Here is an 18,940-nt window from a genome sequence, read left to right as displayed (position 1 = left end):
AATGAAAGCATAATATCTCAAAATGTATGAGACACAGAAAAAGCAGTATTAACAGACAAATTTATAGCAATGAATGTCTACATCAAAAAACTAGAAAGACTTTAAATAAACAACCTAATGATACATCTCAAGGAACTAGAAAAGCAAGAATAAGCCAAACCCAAAATTAGTGGAAATAAATAAATAGTAAAGATTGGAGCAGAAATAAATGAAATGAGACAAACATACAAAAGATCAACAAAACAAGAATTTTTTTGAAAAGACAAAATTGAGAAATCATTACCTATATTAACCAAGAAAAAGGAGAAAAGACCCAAATATGTAAAATCAGAAACAAAAAAGGAGACATCACAACAGATACCACGGAAATACAAAGGGTCATTAGAAACTACTATGAATGGCAATATGGTAATAAATTTGAAAATTTGGAGGAAATGGATAAATTCTTGGGCACATGCAACCTACCAAGATTGAACCAAGAAGAAATAGAAGACCTGAACAAGCCAATAACTTGTAATGAGATTGAATCAGTAATAAAAAGTCTCTCAATAAAGAAAAGTCCAAGACTAGATAGCTTTACCACTCAATTCTACCAAACTTTTAAAGAATAATTAACACCAGTTCTTCTCAAACTATTCAATAAATTGAAATTGAGGAAGTTTTTGTTAATTCATTTTCTGAGGCCAGCATGATCCTGAGACTAAACCAGACAAGGCGACAACAAAAAAAGAAAACTACAGGCCAATATCCCTGATGAACCTAGACATAAAAATCCTCAAAATACTAGCAATTTAAATCTGATAACACATGAAAAAAAGATAATACACAATGATCATGTGGGATTTATCCCAGGAATTCAAGGATGGTTCAACATATGCAAATCAATAAATGTGGTGCATCATATCAGTAGATTGAAGGATAAACACCATATGATCATCTCAATAGATGCAGAAAAAGCATTTAATAAAAATCAACATATCTTCATAACAATTCTCAGCCGGGCGCGGTGGCTCAAGCCTGTAATCCCAGCACTTTGGGAGGCCGAGATGGGCGGATCATGAGGTCAGGAGATCGAGACCATCCTGGCTAATATGGTGAAACCCCGTCTCTACTAAAAATACAAAAAACTAGCCGGGCGAGGTGGCGGGCGCCTGTAGTCCCAGCTACTCGGGAGGCTGAGGCAGGAGAATGGCGTAAACCTGGGAGGCGGAGCTTGCAGTGAGCTGAGATCCGGCCACTGCACTCCAGCCTGGGCGACAAAGCGAGACTCCGTCTCAAAAAAAAAAAAAAAAAAAAAAAAAAAAAAAAAAACAATTCTCAATATATTGGTTATAGGAAGAAAGTACCTGAACAGAATAAAGACCATCTATGACAAATTCACAGTTAGCATCATACTGATTGGGGAAAAGTTGAAAGCTTTCCATTTAATAATTGTAACAACACAAAGACTCTGACAAAAAATTTCTAGAACTGATAAACAAATTCAATGAAGTTATAAAACACAAAATAAACATACAAAACCAGTAGTGTTTCTATACACAAACAACAAACTAGCTGAAAAAGAAACCAAGAAAGTGATCCCATTTGCAAAAGCTATAGAAAAAATACATAGGAATAAATTTCACCAAAGAGGTGAAAGATCTCTATAAGGAGAATTACAAAACACTGATGAAAGAAATTGAATAGGATAAAAAAATGGAAAACATACCATGCTCATGGATTAGAATAATTAGTATTATTAAAATGACCACACTACCCAAGTAATCTACAGATTCAGTGCAATCCCTATCAAAATGCCAATGACATTTTTTATAGAAATAAAAAAAATCTAAAATATTTATGGAACCACAAAATCTTCCAAATAGCCAAAGCCAAAGCAATTCTCAGAAAAAAAAAAAGATGGAGGCATTACACTAGCACTACACTATTTCAGACTTCAAAATATACTACAAGGTTGTAGTAACCAAAAGAGCATGGTACTAACATAAAAACAGAAGCATAGACCAATAGAACAGAATAGATAACTCAGAAATTAATCCACACATCTATAGCCAACTAATTTTGACAAAGGTACCAAGAACACCTGTTGGGGAAAGTGCAGTCTTTTCAATAAATGGTGCTGGAAAAATTGGATATCCATATGCAGAAGAATAAAACTAGACTTTCACCTCTCCGCTATACAAAACTCAACTCAAAATGGGTAAAAAACCTAAATGGAAGACCTAAAACTGTAAAACTACTAGAATAAAACATAGGATAAATGCTTCAGGGTTTTGATCTAGGAAAAGACTTTATGAATAAAACTTTAAAAGCATAGACAACAAAAGAAAAAATAAACAAATGGGATTATATCGAACTAAAGTTTCTTCACAACAAAGGAAACAATCAATAAAGTGAAAAGACAACCTATAGGGTGGGAGGAAATATTTGGAAACTCTCCATCCAACTCTCCATCCCAAATCCATATTTGGGATTAATATCCCAAATATATAATGAACTCAAACATCTCAACAGCAAAAATCCAAACAATCCAATTAAAAAATAGGCAAATAATTCAAACAGACATTTCTCAAAAGAAAACACACAGATGGCCAACAGGTGTATGAAAAAATGCTCAGTATCACTAATCATCAGGGAACTGCAAATGAAAACCACAATAAGGTATTATCTCATCCCAGTTAAAAGGGCTATTATCAAAAAGACAAAAAATAACAAAGGTTGGTGAGGATGTGGAGAAAAGGGAGCTCTTACATGCTTTTGGTGGGAATATAAACTAGTATGGTCACTATGGAGAACAATATGAAAGTTCCTTAAAACACTAAAAATAGAACTACCATATGATCAAGCAACCTTACTACTGGATATTTATCCAAAAGAAAGAAAATCAGTATACCAAAGAAACATCTGCACCCCTATGTTTATTGCAGGAGTATTCACAATAGCCAAGAAATGGAATCAGCCTAGGTGTCCCACAACAGATAAGTGGATAAGGAAATTGTGGTATATATACACAATGGAATACTATTCATATAGTAAAAAGAATAAAAAAGAATGAAAGCCTGTCATTTGAAGCAATGTGGATGGAACGGAGGACATTTTATTAAGTAAAACAAGCCAGCAACAGAAAGGTAAACACTGCATGTTCTTACTCATATGTAGAAGGTTAAAAAAAAAAAAAAAAGTCAATCTCATAGAAGTAAAAGTAGAACAGAGGATACCAGAGGTGGGGGAAGATAAGGAAAGTGGGGAACGGGGAAAGATTTGTTAAAGGATATAAAAGTATAACTGGATAGGAAGAATAAGCTCTACTGTTGTCTACTACTGTAGGATGACTTTAGTTAACAATAATGTATTACATAGTTAGAATATACAAATAGCTAGAAGGAGGATATTGAAGGTTCTCAACACATAGAAGTCATATATGTTGGAGATAATGTATATGCTGATTTTCCTGATCTGATTACTATATTATATGTATTGCATTATATGTATATCACTGTGCTATACGTGATCATAGCCAAAAAGCTGAGAATAGATGCAACAGCACTATGTACCCCAGGGGATATGTTCAATTATTATGTGTCAATTTTAAAAATTAATAACAAATAAATTTAGTTATTCTGCTGTATGATCTTGGATAAGTGCAAAGACTGGGATTTTGGAGTCAGATACACTTGTTTTTGAATCCCAACACTGTGACTTTAAGAATTTACTCACTTCTGGATCTCTCATTTCTGATAGAAAATAGAGATAATGAGAAACCCTACCTTAAGAGATATTAGGATGGTTAACTGGGCAGCAAAATGGCACATCCAGTATAATGCCTGGCACCAATAATAATAGCTTCCTTCCCACTTGGGGTCAGCACAGAGTACATGTCTCTCTGCTATGTGAAAGCTCATCTGACATCTCTATTTAGAGGGAGGAAGAGAACCAAGCCGAGCTGCAACCAGGCCTCTTCCTTGTCCAGTCCTGACCCTGACCCTGCTGTCCTGAATCAACTCTCTCTTTCCCAGCTATTGATGTATAGCATTCCATATGTACATAGAGTTACACACACACAAACACACACACACACACATGCATGCATTAAGAATAAATGAGGAAAGCCAGGTGTTGACAGATAGGTTCTGCATTCTGAATGTTAAATTAGATAACTCAAGCACTTTCCTCAGGCTAAAATCCTGAGTCATCCTTCTCCGTGTCTCTTTCCCTTTCCCTAGTTAGTCAAAAAGTTCTGTAGATTTTGCACTGCAATAAGCCTTCTATTTGTTCTCTCTTTTCCACTGCCCAAGTGCAACCTTTGTCACCTCTTATCCAATTGCAATAACTTCCTAAGTATACCCCTGTCTCTAGTCATTCTGCCCCCTACCAAAACAATCCATTCTCACCTTCTTGCCAGTTGTCTTCTTAAAGCAAACCTCTGACCATGCCACTTTCTGGCTTGAAAAATTTAAATAGTTCCCGGTTGCCTACAAAGTCCCAATGCCTCAAATATTATTCAAGGATGTCCTTACTTGCCCTCAACCTCCCTTTCTCACCTTCTCATTTCCTTACACACTCATAGTCCAGCTTACTTAGAAACTGTTCCCTGTTCTCTCAGCAAATGCCTCCCCTATGCTTCGTGCATTTATCTTAAATCACACTAATCCTTCTTTGCTCTTCTACATCCTACCTAGAGGGATGACAGTAGCTTCAACTCTGTCTCATGGAAGACTACAGAGCACCTAGAATTTTATTGACTGTCTCTCACAGACAGTCTCTCTCTCTCTCTTCTATTTCAGTCTTCATTCACCTTAAATGTATGTAATTATTGGCATTGTGAAATGAGGGTGTGAGGCTTTCTAACTTTGAGAAATAGCAGTTTTTATACTGGCAATGTAGAGATTATGTTTTATGATTTTGAAAATATTGAAGCTTGCCCTATTGATAATAGTAGCTTCCATTGACTGAGTGCTTCTGTGCAATGCTTTACACACATTTGCTTCACTTACCCTCACAACAATATGTGAGATGGACACTATTAAGGCCCCACTCCCCTCGCCCCATTCCCAAACAATTCCCAACTCCCTCCTCCCTTGCTAACCACCATAAAGACTGACCTCCCTTGCAACAAGGGTGTGTGATGGATTCACTTGCTGTGCTTTCTCTGGCCTTTGTCTCTCACTTCTTCCTCCACAGTTTTGGATGTCTTCTAGTGTCAGGCAGTGAAACTCAGCCTTAGGAGATAGCGAGATGATTCTCGTTCAGCCCTGCTCTCAAGTTCCTCACAATATAGAGGAGGGGTTGGCAAAGTATGTTGATCTGCCACCATTTTTGTATGACCCATAAGCTAAGAATGGTTTTCACATATTCAGTGGGTTGAAAGATAATCCAAAGAAGAATATTTTATGACCAGTAAAATGATATGAAATTCAAGTTTTAGTGTCCATAAATACAATTATGATGGAATACAGCCTCGCCGATTTGTTTATGTGTTGTCTACAGTAACTCTTGCACTACAACCATAAAACTGAGTAGTTGCAACCGAGATCATATGGTCTACAAAGCCTGTATTTGCCACCTGGCCCTTTGAGAAAAAGTGTGCTGACCTCTCATCTAAGAGGGTAGAATTTATGGATTAGGCAAATGAATAAGTCATTCTAGGTAGGGAAAGAGAAAGGATGTAGTATAACTAAGATACTTAGAAAAATTTCCCAAAATAGCAGGTGGATCCAAAGCTCTGGGTCTCATCTCTAGACATTTTTCCTTTAAAGATAGATTCTATACAAGAGATGGAGGTGGACAAGGGAAGGGTGGTCTGGGATATGTATTAGTTACTTTTTTCCAGTGAATGTCTTTGTTACTCATTCCTTAGAGGCAGAAGTCTGTGCTTCAGTTAGTTTGAACTCCAGCCAGAGAGAACAGATCATGAATACTTCTAATGCACACTGTCAAAATCCTGAGTTAAATAATTTTACTTTCAAAAAAATTGACCTTTTAATTAAGGTCCCCAGAGTCTCCCACGAATTGGCTGTCACCTGAAACTATTGTATGCTTGGAATTTCTGTGAGCACAAAAGACACCCTGCTCAGATCCTGATTCCTACAAACCGGGTACTGCTGTCCTCATGAATCCTATAGACCTTGTGCACATCCCTGGGATGGTGGAAGATTTCTTTCCGTGAACTCAACTCTTGTAAAAATCAAGAGAAATGTTTCATTTTTTTTCTTTCCAAAAGAAAGTAAGTGCCAGGAAATCTTCCATAGTAACAGTGCTTGTCATTCAACCACTGTCACATGACTTAGAAAGCACTTTTCTGGGCATTTTTGTTCTAAGCCTTAAAATAACCATGACCTACATAATGTGATCATAATGAAAAATGGTTGAACTATGTAAAACTCCAATGCTGATATGCCAATGAAATACACTTTTGAGATCAATGCACTCATCCCCTTTTTGTCTTTATTTTACAGAGGAGGAAACTGAGACTTAGCCAGAAAGGCAGCCAATCAATGGCAACATCAAGGTGTGTGCTTTCTATTTACAGTGATAATGATGGTCAAGGCTACCTTATCACTGGCCTAATTAGATATGACCTAATTGTCACATTTAATGTGTGTGGGTTATAGGTGGGATGATTCTATAATTTGTTACCCAAACTGAAATACCTTGGTTCATCAGGCATAAAGCAGCCTTGTTCCCTGAGACCTATGGCCATGCTATATGCAGTAGGCAGATGCCATAGGCCATGTGACTCGTTCTGATAATCAGGTAAGTCCCTAAAATTTGCTTCTATTTCCTGACTTGTGTTCTCAGTCCTGTGGACCCAGCACCTTGGAATGTCAGCATTTGATGAATGTTGGCCCTGTAGAGATTCAGTTCAGATTTCACCCACTAATCTCTGGTTTTAGGCCATATTCAGAGCCTGAGCAATAAAGAAATCAGGATGTAACAGGGAAATATGAATGTGTCATATATTCTTGCATTGACTCAATCTTTATCTATCTCCAAGGTATTAAATTTCCTGTCTTTAGGTCAGAGAGAATGTTTTCAAACAGGAGTGGGAGACGATTCTAGACAAACCAGAGTGGAATATCCAGGCAGAAGAGGAAAGAGAATGAAATCTCTTTTCTTGACATTGTGTGTGCATTTTGTTGTGTTTTGTTTTTAGAAAGTAGTAACAGCTAATCAATATTTATTGATTATCAGTGGTGTCCTCATCTCTGAGCTATGTGGGAGAACGAAGAAACATGACAGGGAAAGAAAGAGAAAATATAATTATTTCACTATTGTTTATAATAAAGAACTAACTAAGGAAATAGATAGCTAAGAAAATTAAAATAATACTACACTTATAAAGGCAACTGTTAGAACACAAATACAGACTTTCTTAATATTAGAATAATTACACATAAAAGCTATAGTGTCTTAGTTCAGGTTGCTATAACAGAATACCACAGACTGAGTGGTTTATAAACAGCAGTAATTTGTGTCTTACAGATCTGAAAGCTGGAATTCTGAGATCAGAGTGCCAGCATGGTCAGCTTCTGCTGAGGACTGTCTTCAGGGCTGCAGACTGAAGACTTCTCATTTTATCCTCACGTGGTGGAAAGAGCAAGATAACTTTCTGGGGTCTCTTTTAGAAGAACACTAATTTCACTCATTAGGCCTCCTCACTCATGACTTAATTATCTTCAAAGTCCCCACCTCCTAATACCATCACATTGGGGTACGGATTTCAACACGTAAATTTTGGTGGGGTTTGGGAGAGGAGCACAAGCATTTAGTCCATAATAGCCACATAATGAAAAGATTTAAAAAATGAAATTATTCAACAGGAACACAGTACAAATAATATGATAGGACAAAGACTAAATATATTTTATCTGTTAATAAAAGTAAATCTTCATTAAGATAATTTTCAGAATGAATCGCAAAGCAAACACAACTCTGTTATATGTAAGAGATACATCTAAACAAAGATATTCACAAAGTTTAAGAGTTAAAGATACACCAGAGAAATACAAACACAAGGAAAGCAGTGATTGATATCTTAATATCACACAACATGGAATTCAAGACAAAGATCAATAAATAAGGAAGGAAGGGTACCTTTTAATGTAAATGATATAAATCAGTTTAAGATAACATTTATGAATAACTATATGCCAAATAATATAGCATCCACCTTTATAAAGCAGAAATTAGACACAAGAAATAGGCAGATACCCTAATATAAAGGGAATTTAATTCACTTTTCTCAGTCTATTTTATACCAAGAGGACAATAATAAACAAGGATATAGAATACCTAAGTAATTAATGAGACAGACATGATTAATCCATGTAACTAAAGAATACAGAATAAGCTTTTTGTTTTTTCAAAAGCTGTGAAAACATTCATAGAAAGTGATCATATATTAACTCATAAATAAATCTTTAATAAATTCCCAAAATAGATACAGTATGGATAACACTGAGTAACTATAATTCATTAAAACTAAACACTGATAACAAAAGAGAAAGCAAAAACTCCTTCCATCTGGAAATTATAAAAGCTCTCTTAATGCTCAGAGAGGAAATACAAATCAAAATGGAAGATTGTTTTAGGAAAAAACAGTAATGAAAGTACTCTTTATCGGAATTTGTGGAATACTATGGGTTGAGTTGTGTACCCAAATTCATATGTTGAAGTCCTAACCCTCATTATCTCAAAATGTATTATTTGGAGATAAGGTCTTTACAGAGGTAATTGAGTTAAAATGAAGTCATTAGAAGGGGTGTCCTTACCAAATAGGACTGGTATCCTCATAAAAAAGGGGAAATTTGGACACAGATACACACATATAGGGAGAAGACTACGTGAAGAGAAGGCAAGATCAGGGTGATGCTTCTACAAGCCAAGGACTGACAAAGATTGCCAGCAAACCACCAGAAGCTGGGGGAGAGGCATGGGGCAGATTCTTCTTAACAGCCCTCAGAGGGAACCAACCCTAATCATGCCTTGACCTTGTACTTCCAGCTCTCAGAAAACTGCGAGTCTTGAACTGGGTTTAAGATACCTGGTTTGTGGTACTTCGCTATGGCAGCCTTAGAAAACTACTACACAGATAAAGCAGTGTACAGAGAAAAAAAAATCATAGCTTAAATAGCAAAAGAAAAAATAAAATGAGTTAAGCATTATGCTCAAAAAGTTAGAAACAATATACCAAAATATATTGAAGGACTCTAGAAGGAAGGTATCAATAGTGATAAAAGTGGGAATTAACAAATTAGAAAACAGATTAACAGTACTAGTAAATCAATCCCAGCTCTAGTTCTTTGAACCAATGAAATACATAAATCATTAGATAACATAATTAAGAAATAACTGTCAAAATGTAAACACACAAATGAGAACTTGAAAGGGCGAAACAATGAAGAAACAGAGAAAAATTTTAAAAAATTAAAAGAAACCACTTGGTTCTACTTTAAGCAGATGAATGTAAAAATCTAGATGATATAGATATTTTTCTAGAAAAATATAATTTATCAATACTAACTTTAGAAGAAGTAAATTACCTAAATAAACTGAATTGAAAAAAATAATCAAAGAGCTACTTTCCCAAAAAAGCACCAGGTATTGATGATGTCTTACTTTATTTTGTGTTGCTATAACCGAATACCTGAGGCCGGGCAATTGAGAAAGAAAACAGATTTGTTTCTTACTATTCTGGAGTCTGGGAAGTCCAAGACTGGGAGGCTGCTCCTGATCAGCTTCTGATGAGGGCCTCATGCTGTGTCATAACATGGTAGAAGGCATTGCAGGATGAGAGGGACACAAAAGCCAAACTAGCTTTTATAACAGACCCACTCTCATGATGACTAATGCATTCCAGTAATAATCCATTAATTCATTAACCCATTAATCCACCAGTAGATTAATCTATTCATGAGGGCAGAGCCCTCATGACCCAATTGCCTTTTAAGGCCCCACCACTTAATAGTGTTACATTGGGTCATAAATTTTAATGTGAGTTTTGAAGGGAACAAGGAAAAACTCTATAAAGCTTTCAAAGAGCAGATAGTTCTAGCTTTGATTAAAAAAAAACACTTAATAAAATAGATATAGATGGTTACTTTCTTAACGTGATAAAATATCTCTCTCTCAACCTAAAAGCCAAAATCATCATTACTCAGGAATTTGTAACATTCTAATTAGAAACAAGAGCAAGGCAAAAATGCTCACGTTATTGAAAATTGTACTGGAGAAATTATCCAATTTAAATAGACGAGAGAAAGAAATTGACAGTAAAAAAAAATCGAAAAGTGGGACGTAAAACTATTACTATTTGCAGATCTTATGACTGTATATCTGGAAAACTCAAGAGAATTAACTAAAAAAAATTACAAACAATAAGATAATTTAGTATGGTGGCAGGATTCAAAACTATAGAAATCAATACTTTTGCATATGCAAATAACAGCCAGTTAGAAAATATAATGGAGAAATTACCCTATTACAGTGGCCGTGCATATATAAAGACATAACATCAGGAATAAACTTAATAAAAAATGTGCAATACATATAGGAACAAAAACTTTTAAATCCCCAAAGATACAAAAGAAGACTTGAGAAAATGGAATAACTACACACTTGGATAGAAAAACTCATAATAATAAAATGTCATTTCTTATTAACTTATTTTTACAACTAACATAATAGTATACACAGGGTTTTGTTTTTAATTAGATAAGCTCATTCCAAAGTTCACCTGAAAAAATAAACTAGAATGGTAAGAAGGATACTTGCAAATAAAAGAAATGGCTAGCCTAACCAGATAAAAAAAACATACTATAAAGCCTCAAAAACTAAAGCAAGGTAGTTGTGGTGAATGAATAGCGCTGCCCATGAAACAACATAGAAAATCCGGAAATAGGTCCAACTACTATGGTAATTCAGAATATGATAAAGAAGATACCCCAAATTATAGGACAATTCAGTAAATGATGTTGGAATAACTGCATAGCCATTTGGAAATATTTCAAAAGTGTCAAACATTTAAATGCGAAATATGAAACCATAAAAGTATACAATGGAAATATGGCAGAATATTTCGTGTTTATAGATAGAAAGACAAAATTTTTAAGATATCAGTTCTTCCCAACTGGTTCTATATATTCAATGCAATTCCAATCAAAATCTCAGCAAGTTATTTTGTAGATAGGAAGAAACTGATTGTAATGTGAGTTTTCATCTGGAAAGGCAAAGACCTAGAATAGTCAACACAATATTTAGGAGAAGAACAACATCAGATGACTGACGTTACCCAACTTAAAGACTTACTATAAAGCTACAGTGATTAAGCAATGTGGTGAAAGAACAGACAAATAGATCAATGGGACAGAATAGAAAGCCCAGAAACAGACCCACATAAATTTGGTCAATTGATCATTGAGCAAAAGTAATACAGTGTAGGAAAGGCATTGCAATACATATGAGCAAAGGCAATACAATGGAGAAAATAGTCTTTTCAACAAATGATTCTGGAACAACTGGACATTCATATACAAAGAAATGAATCTAAACACAGACCTTACACCTTTCACATACAAAAAAACCTCAAAACTGATCACAGACCTAAATGTGAAGTACAAAACTATAAAATTCCTGGAAGATAACAAGAGATGACCTTGGTTTTGGCAATGACTTTTTAGACGTCATACCAAAGGCATGATCCATGAAAGAAGGAATTAATAAGCTGGACCAATAAAATCTAAAATTTTTCCTACGCAAAAATCATGATCAAGAGAATAAATAGACAAGCCAGATTGAGATTAAATATTTGCAAATACATATCAGATAAAAAACTTATAAGATATGAAAAACCTCTTAACCTCAACAATAAGAATACAAACAACTCAAAAAAAAAATGGGCCACATGTCTTAGGAAACACCCTTTCAAAGAAGATACATAGATGGCAAATAAGCCTATAAAAAATGTTTCACGTCATATGTTATCAGGGAAATGAAAATTAAAACAACAACGAGATACCACTACATATCTATTAGAATGGCCAAAATCCAGATCACAGGCAACACCAAATGCTGGTATGTGGAGGCATCATGCTATATAACTTCAAACTATACTACAGGGCTACATAAGCAAAACAGCATAGTACTGGTACAAAAACACACACCTAGACCAATGGAGCACAACAGCGGGCCCAGAAATAAGGCTGCATACCTACAACCATCTGATCTTCGACAAAACTGACGAAAACAAGCAATGGGGAAAGGACTCCCTATTCAATAAATGGTGCTGTGATAAATGGCTAGCCATATGCAGAAGATTGAAGCTGGACTCCTCTCTTCACACCATACACAAAAATCAACCAAAGACAGATTAAAGACTTAAATGTAAAACCCAAAACTATAAAAACCCTGTCTAGGCAACACCATTCAGGACACAGGAACAGGCAAAGATTTTATGACAAAGATGCCAAAAGCAATTGCAACAGAAGCAAAAATTGACAAATGGGATCTAATTAAAGTAAAGAGCTTCTGCACATCAAAACAAACTATCAACAGAGTGAACAGGTAACCTATAGAATGAGAGAAAATTTTTGCAAACTATGCATCTGACAAAGGTCTACTATCCAGCACCTATAAGGAACTTAAACAAATTTACAAGAAAAAAACCAAACAACTCCATTAAAAAGTGGGCAAAAGACATGAACAGACACTTCTCAAAAGGAGACATACATTTGGCCAAGAAGCATATGAAAGAAAAGCTCAACATCACTGATCATCACAGAAATGCAAATCAAAATCACAATAAGATAGCATCTCACACTAGTCAGAATGGTATCAATAAGTCAAAAAATAACAGATGTGGCTGGGCACGGTGGCTCATGCCTGTAATCCCAACACTTTGGGAGGCTGAGGTGGGTGAATCACGAGATCAGGAGATCGAGACCATCCTGGGCAATAGGGTGAAACCCCATCTCTACTAAAAATACAAAAATTAGCCGGGAATGGCGGCATGTGCCTGTAGTCCCAGCTACTAATGAGGCTGAAGCAGGAGAATCGCTTGAACCTGGGAGGCAGATGTTGCAGTGAGCCAAGATCACTCCACTGCACTCCAGCCTGGGCGAAAGAGTGAGACTCCATCTCAAAAAACAAACAAAACAAACAACAACAACCCCCCCCACCCAAAAAAAACAAAAAAACAAAAACGGATGCTAGCAAGGTTCTGGAGAAATAGGAAAGCTTATACACTGTTGATGGGAGTGTAAATTAGTTCAACCATTGTGGAAGATAGTGTGATAATTCCTCAAAGACCTAAAGACAGAAATATTCAACCCAGAAATCCTGCTCCTGCATATGTACCCAAAGTAATAGAAATCATTCTATGATAAAGACATATACATGCGTATGTTCATTACAGCACTGTTCATAATAGCAAAGACATGAAATCAGCCTAAATGCCCATCAATGGTAGACTAGATAAGGAAAATGTGGTACATGTATACCATGGAATACTATGCAGCATAGAAAAGAACAAGATAATGTCCTTTACAGGAATACGGATGAAGCTGGAAGCCATTATCCTTAGCAAACTAATGCAGGAACAGAAAACCAAATACTTCATGTTCTCACTTATAAATGGGAGCTAAGTGATGAGAACACATGGACACATAAAAAGGAACAACAGACACTGGGGCCTATCAGATGGTGGAGGTTAGGAAGAGGGAGAGGATGAGGAAAAACAATTAATGGATACTAGGCATAATACCTGGGTGATGAAATAATCTGTACAACAAACCCCCATGATCCAAGTTTACCTATATAACAGACCTGCACATGTACCCCTGAACTTAAAATAAAAGTTAAAAAGAAAAAACTTTTATTCATTGCTGGTGGAATTTCAAAATGATGCAGCCACTTTGGAAGACAGTTTGGTGATTTCTTATAAAACTAAACATACTCTAACCATACAATCCAGCCATTGCACCCCTTGGCATTTACCAAAAGCAGTTGAAAACTTATGCTCACACCAAAGCCTGCACATGAATGTTTATAGCATCATAATTGCCAAAATTTGAAAGCAACCAAGATGTCTTTCTGTAGGTGAATGGATAAATAACCTGTAGTACATCCAGACAATAAAATACTAATTAATGCTACAAAAATTGGTTTCCGTTTTTATAAAAGTGGGCCAAAACAAACAAATGAAAAAGGAAATGAGCTATCAAACTATGAAAAAGCATGGGAGAAACGTAAATGCATATCACTGAGTGAGAGAAAACAATGTGGAAAGCTTTTGTACTGTATGATTCCAACTATATGACATTTCGAAAGGCAAAACTATAAGACAGAGGTTGCCAGATCACTGAAAAGATCATTGGTTGCTAGTGGTTGGGGAAAGGGATGAATAGAGAAAGCACAGAAGATTTTTAAGGCAATGAAAATAACCAGTATGCTAGCATTGTGGTGGATATATGTTATAATACATTTGTACAAACCAACAGAATGTACAACACCAAGAGTAAACTCTAGGTAAACTGTGGACTTTGAGTGATAAGGATGTGTCAATATAGATTCATAGATTTTAACAAATATACCACTATCTTGGGGAATGTTGGTCATGGGGGGACTATGTATGCATGGGGGCAGAGGGTATATGGGAAATCTGTACTTTCCTCTCAATTTTGCTGTGAACCTAAAACCACTCTAAAAACAAAACAAAACAAAACAAAAACAAACAAAAAAAAAACCATCATAAAAGTTCTGCCTGACGGAAAAATAAGGAAACAACCAACTGGGAGGAAGCATTTGCAACTCTTAACAAAGAAACAGCAGTGATTTTTGTTATTAGAAAAAGTACCCTTCTTACAACTCAATAATAAAAAGACAAATAACACAATTAAAATGGGGACAAAGAATCTGAGTAGACATTTCTCCAGAGAAGACTTAGAAGTGATCAATAAGCACATGAAAAGATGCTCAACATGATTGGCTATCAGGGAAATGCAGAAGAAAACCGCAATGAGATATCATCTTACACCACCTAGGATGACTATAATAACAAAGGCAGATGATAACAAGTGTTTGTGAGGCTGTGGAAGAATGTGAACCTTCATACAGTGCTAATGGCAATGTAAAATGGCTTAGCCTCTTTGGAAAATAGCCTGGTAGTTCCTCAAAATGTTAAACACACAGTGCTGTGTGACTCAGAAATTCTTCTCCTGGGTAAATATCCAAGAAAATTGAAAACATACATCTACGCAAAAAATTACTATGCGAATATTTATAGCAGTATTATTTGTGATAGGCAAAAGGTGAAACAACCCAAATGCCCATCAACTGATAAACAGATGAATAAAATGTGGTATATTTATACGTTGCAGTATTATTCAACAATAAAAGGAAATAATGGACGAATACACGCTACCCATGAATGAGCCTTGAAAACATTATGCTAAGTTAAAGAAGCCAGTCACTCCCACAGGTGGTATAAAATTTAAAAAAAGAAGCCAGTCACAAAAGATTGCATATGGTATAGTCTGTTTATACGAAACATCCCTAAACGGCAAATATCCAGACACAGTAGCTTAACGGCGGCCTAGGTTTGGGAGTGGGAAAGGGGGAGTGAGGTTGGATGGAGAGGTGGGGGAAGGGATGGAGGGTGGGGATGTTTTCAGGGGAATGAAGGGTAGTTAGGAGGTGATGGCTATAAAGTAGACAAGATTTCTCTTTGGGATGAAAATGTTCTAAAATCAGTTGTGGTTGTGATTGTACAACTCTGAATATACTAAAAACCATGGAATTGTGTATTTTAAATGGGTGAATTATATGGCTGTGAGTTATATCTAAATAAAACTGTTATATAAAAAATAAAACTGCTGTGTTACCAAATTTAAAAAAAAAAGTCTTATCCATGGTATCACTTAAAATCATCCTGGTGCCACTTAAACCATCCCACATATCACCAGTAATGTGCATTCCAAGTCTGAAAAACACTGATGACTCAAATAAAAGTAGCATGGGTTATTCCTAGAAAAACGGTTTAAACTTCATCTAATCATGATGATGCGATCAGAGATATCCAGAACATGGGGTGTTCTGTGAGACAACAGGCCTGGATTCTTCAGAAACATCAGTGTCATCAATGACCACAAAAAGGCAAGGCTACTGCTCTGGATTAAAAGAGATAAAATCGGTGTGACAACTAAGTTAAATGTATGATCTTTCAGTGGATCCTAGATAAAAGAAAAAAAGAAGAAGCCATAAAGATATATTTGGGAAAACTGAGGAAATTTGAATATGACTGAATGGTATAATATTATCTGTTAAACTCCTTCGGTATGATAATGGTATTAGTGATACATAGGAGAACGCCCTTGTTGTTAGTAGAAATACACTTAAATATTAGAGAACAAAGTGTCATGGTGTCTGACACTTATTTTAAAGTAGTTTAGCTACATACACACACGTGTGTATAAAGCAAAAATCGTGTTTTCACTATGATATTCTTTCATCTTTCTGTAGTTTTGACATTTTTCAAAATAGAAACTTGGAAAAAATTAATTAAAAGAAATTGAAGCCTTAAAAAATAAATAATTGAAGCAATGAAGGCCTTTGGCTTGAATAATTTACATGATTGTCCCAATACTTAGTTCACTTCTCTTTGTATGAGCATTTCACTTTTCATAACACAATTTTACTATTTTTTATTACTTTCTGAAGAAAATTGTAAGTTGATTACCACTAATTCTTTCACGTTTTCCCTGAAAATAATTCCTTATTGCACAGAGTGGTATCTTGGGACCTGAATCATATGAGCTTTTCCTCCCATTTTGTGCCACTGGCTTTTTGGGAGATCTTGGTCAAGTTGCCTCCCTATGGGCTTTATATCTCTCCTCTTAAAAAGGTAAAAGATTGAAAGAGTGAAAAGGCAGGACACAGGGGGAAAATGTTTACAGTACAATATCCAGGATATATAAAGAACTCCTACAGATTAAAAATAGGCAAGCAACACAATACAAATAAGCGGGAAACACTTGAAGGGGCACATCATGAAAGAGGATATCCAAATGGCCAATAAACACATGACAAGGCCGGGCGCGGTGGCTCATGCTGGTAATCCCAGCACTTTGGGAGACTGAGGCGGGTGGATCACAAGGTCAGGAGTTCGAGACCAGCCTGGCCAACATGGTGAAACCCCATCTCTAAAAATACAAAAATTAGCTGGGCGCAGTGGTGCGTGCCTGTAGTCCCAGCTACTCAGGAGGCTGAGGCAGGAGAATTGCTTGAGCCCTGGAAGCAGAGGTTGCAGTGAGCCAAGATCGTGCCACTGCACTCCACCCTGGGTGACAGAGTGAGACTCTGTCAAACAAAACAAAACAAACAAACAAATAAACAAAAAAACACATGACAAAGTGCTCAGCTTCATCAGTTATCAGGAAAGGGCAATTAAAATATAATGAGAGCTAGCGTGGTAACTCACGCCTGTAATCCCAGCACTTTGGGAGGCCAAGGCAGGTGGATCACGAGGTCAGGAGTTCGACACCAGCCTGGCCAGCATGGAGAAACCCTGGCTCTACCAAAAATACAAAAAATTAGGCAGGCATGGTGGCACACGCCTGTAATCCCAGCTACTCAGGAGGCTGAGGCAGGAGAATTTCTTGAACCCGGGAAACAGAGGTTGCAACGAGCCAAGATCACGCCACTGCACTCCAACCTGGGTGACAGAGCGAGACTCGTCTCGAAAAAAAAAGTAATAATAATAATGAGATACTATGGACACCCATCAGCATGGTTGAATATTTTAAAAAGACTTACAAAGTCAAGTGTTGGTGAGGACACAGACCAATAGAAATTTTCATATACTTCTGGTTTAAGTATAAATTAAAAGAACACTTTGGAAAATAATTTGCCCATATCTGATAAGGCTGAACATTCACAACTCTGGGTATGACTCGGCATTCCTTTTTCAGTTATATATTCAAAAAAATCTACGTATATGTCCTTAAGGACATATACAGGGGTGTTATGAGCAGCTTAATTTGTATTAGTCTCCAACTGAGAACAACCTAGATGTCCATTAACAGTAGAGTAAATAAATAAAGGTATTTTCATACAATGGGATCCTGGCAAAAATAAATGAGCTACTGCTATGCAGAATGTTCAGTTAGTTTACCTACTAAAGTAGGTTGCAGTTCAGTTACATAAGGTAGCCTACTTTAATTTATGTAACTAACGTAAGTTACATAAGGACTCAAGTACAGAAGCATCCTCAGGCCACTTAGTTTCGTTTAACAATTCTCCCCTTTGGTCAGATTCTCAATTCTGAGAGATTGTCCAAAACTTTGGGCATTGATGCCACTCTCTGTAATCATTATAAAAGGATTCTTTTGGTTTCCATATAAGAATTCGCAAGTCAGACATCACATGAGTTAAATAATTATTTATGTTCTTGCTGGTTTAGTTGAAGTAAAATCACTCAGTGCTTGATGGATGGCTGTATCCAAACACTTAAGACTTTACAGAATAGAGCACACCAGGGGGACTATTATAATGACTATCAGGAGGAAAATACTAAAGGACCGAAGTGTACACCTTAACAGTAGTCCTTACAAACTGAACTGATCTAAATCACACAAGTTAAAGTTCAGGCCAATATAGTTAGTTCAATATTATTTGAGTTCACTTGGCTATAGTCCAATTGTATGATGGCAATTTAGGGCCGTAGTTCTCTGTAGAATGGTCTGATTTAATCAAGTATCCACTTTCATTCCTAGCCTTTAATACAAATGATAGTAAACTGGAGACTTACTAGAAGAACATCAAGATTTGAAAACCTTGGAAAAGTCAAGTTTGCCATCGGATGTCTGCCAACCAACTGTTAGTTGCTCCTATAAATACATCATGTGTTCCTTTCCCTTGACAAATTTCCTTAATGCATTTGGTAGCA

General features: G+C 36.1%; 1 long non-coding RNA gene across 10 annotated transcripts in view; it reads left to right on the top strand.

Moving 5' to 3' along the window:
• Positions 1–15,626, top strand: part of LOC139359884 (uncharacterized) — a 209,466-nt gene extending 193,840 nt beyond the window's left edge. For all 10 annotated transcript variants that reach the window (XR_011616488.1, XR_011616485.1, XR_011616482.1 and 7 more), the window contains 2 exons: positions 6,456–6,508; positions 7,483–15,626. This is a non-coding gene — a long non-coding RNA (uncharacterized lncRNA). The remainder of the gene's footprint in view (positions 1–6,455; positions 6,509–7,482) is intronic.
• Positions 15,627–18,940: the final 3,314 nt, after the last annotated feature.

The sequence above is a fragment of the Macaca nemestrina genome, chromosome 18 (genome assembly GCF_043159975.1).
Source record: "Macaca nemestrina isolate mMacNem1 chromosome 18, mMacNem.hap1, whole genome shotgun sequence".
NCBI classification, from domain to species: Eukaryota; Metazoa; Chordata; class Mammalia; order Primates; family Cercopithecidae; genus Macaca; species Macaca nemestrina.
Note: the sequence above shows the minus strand (reverse complement) of the source record. Positions and strands in the feature narration are given on the sequence as shown.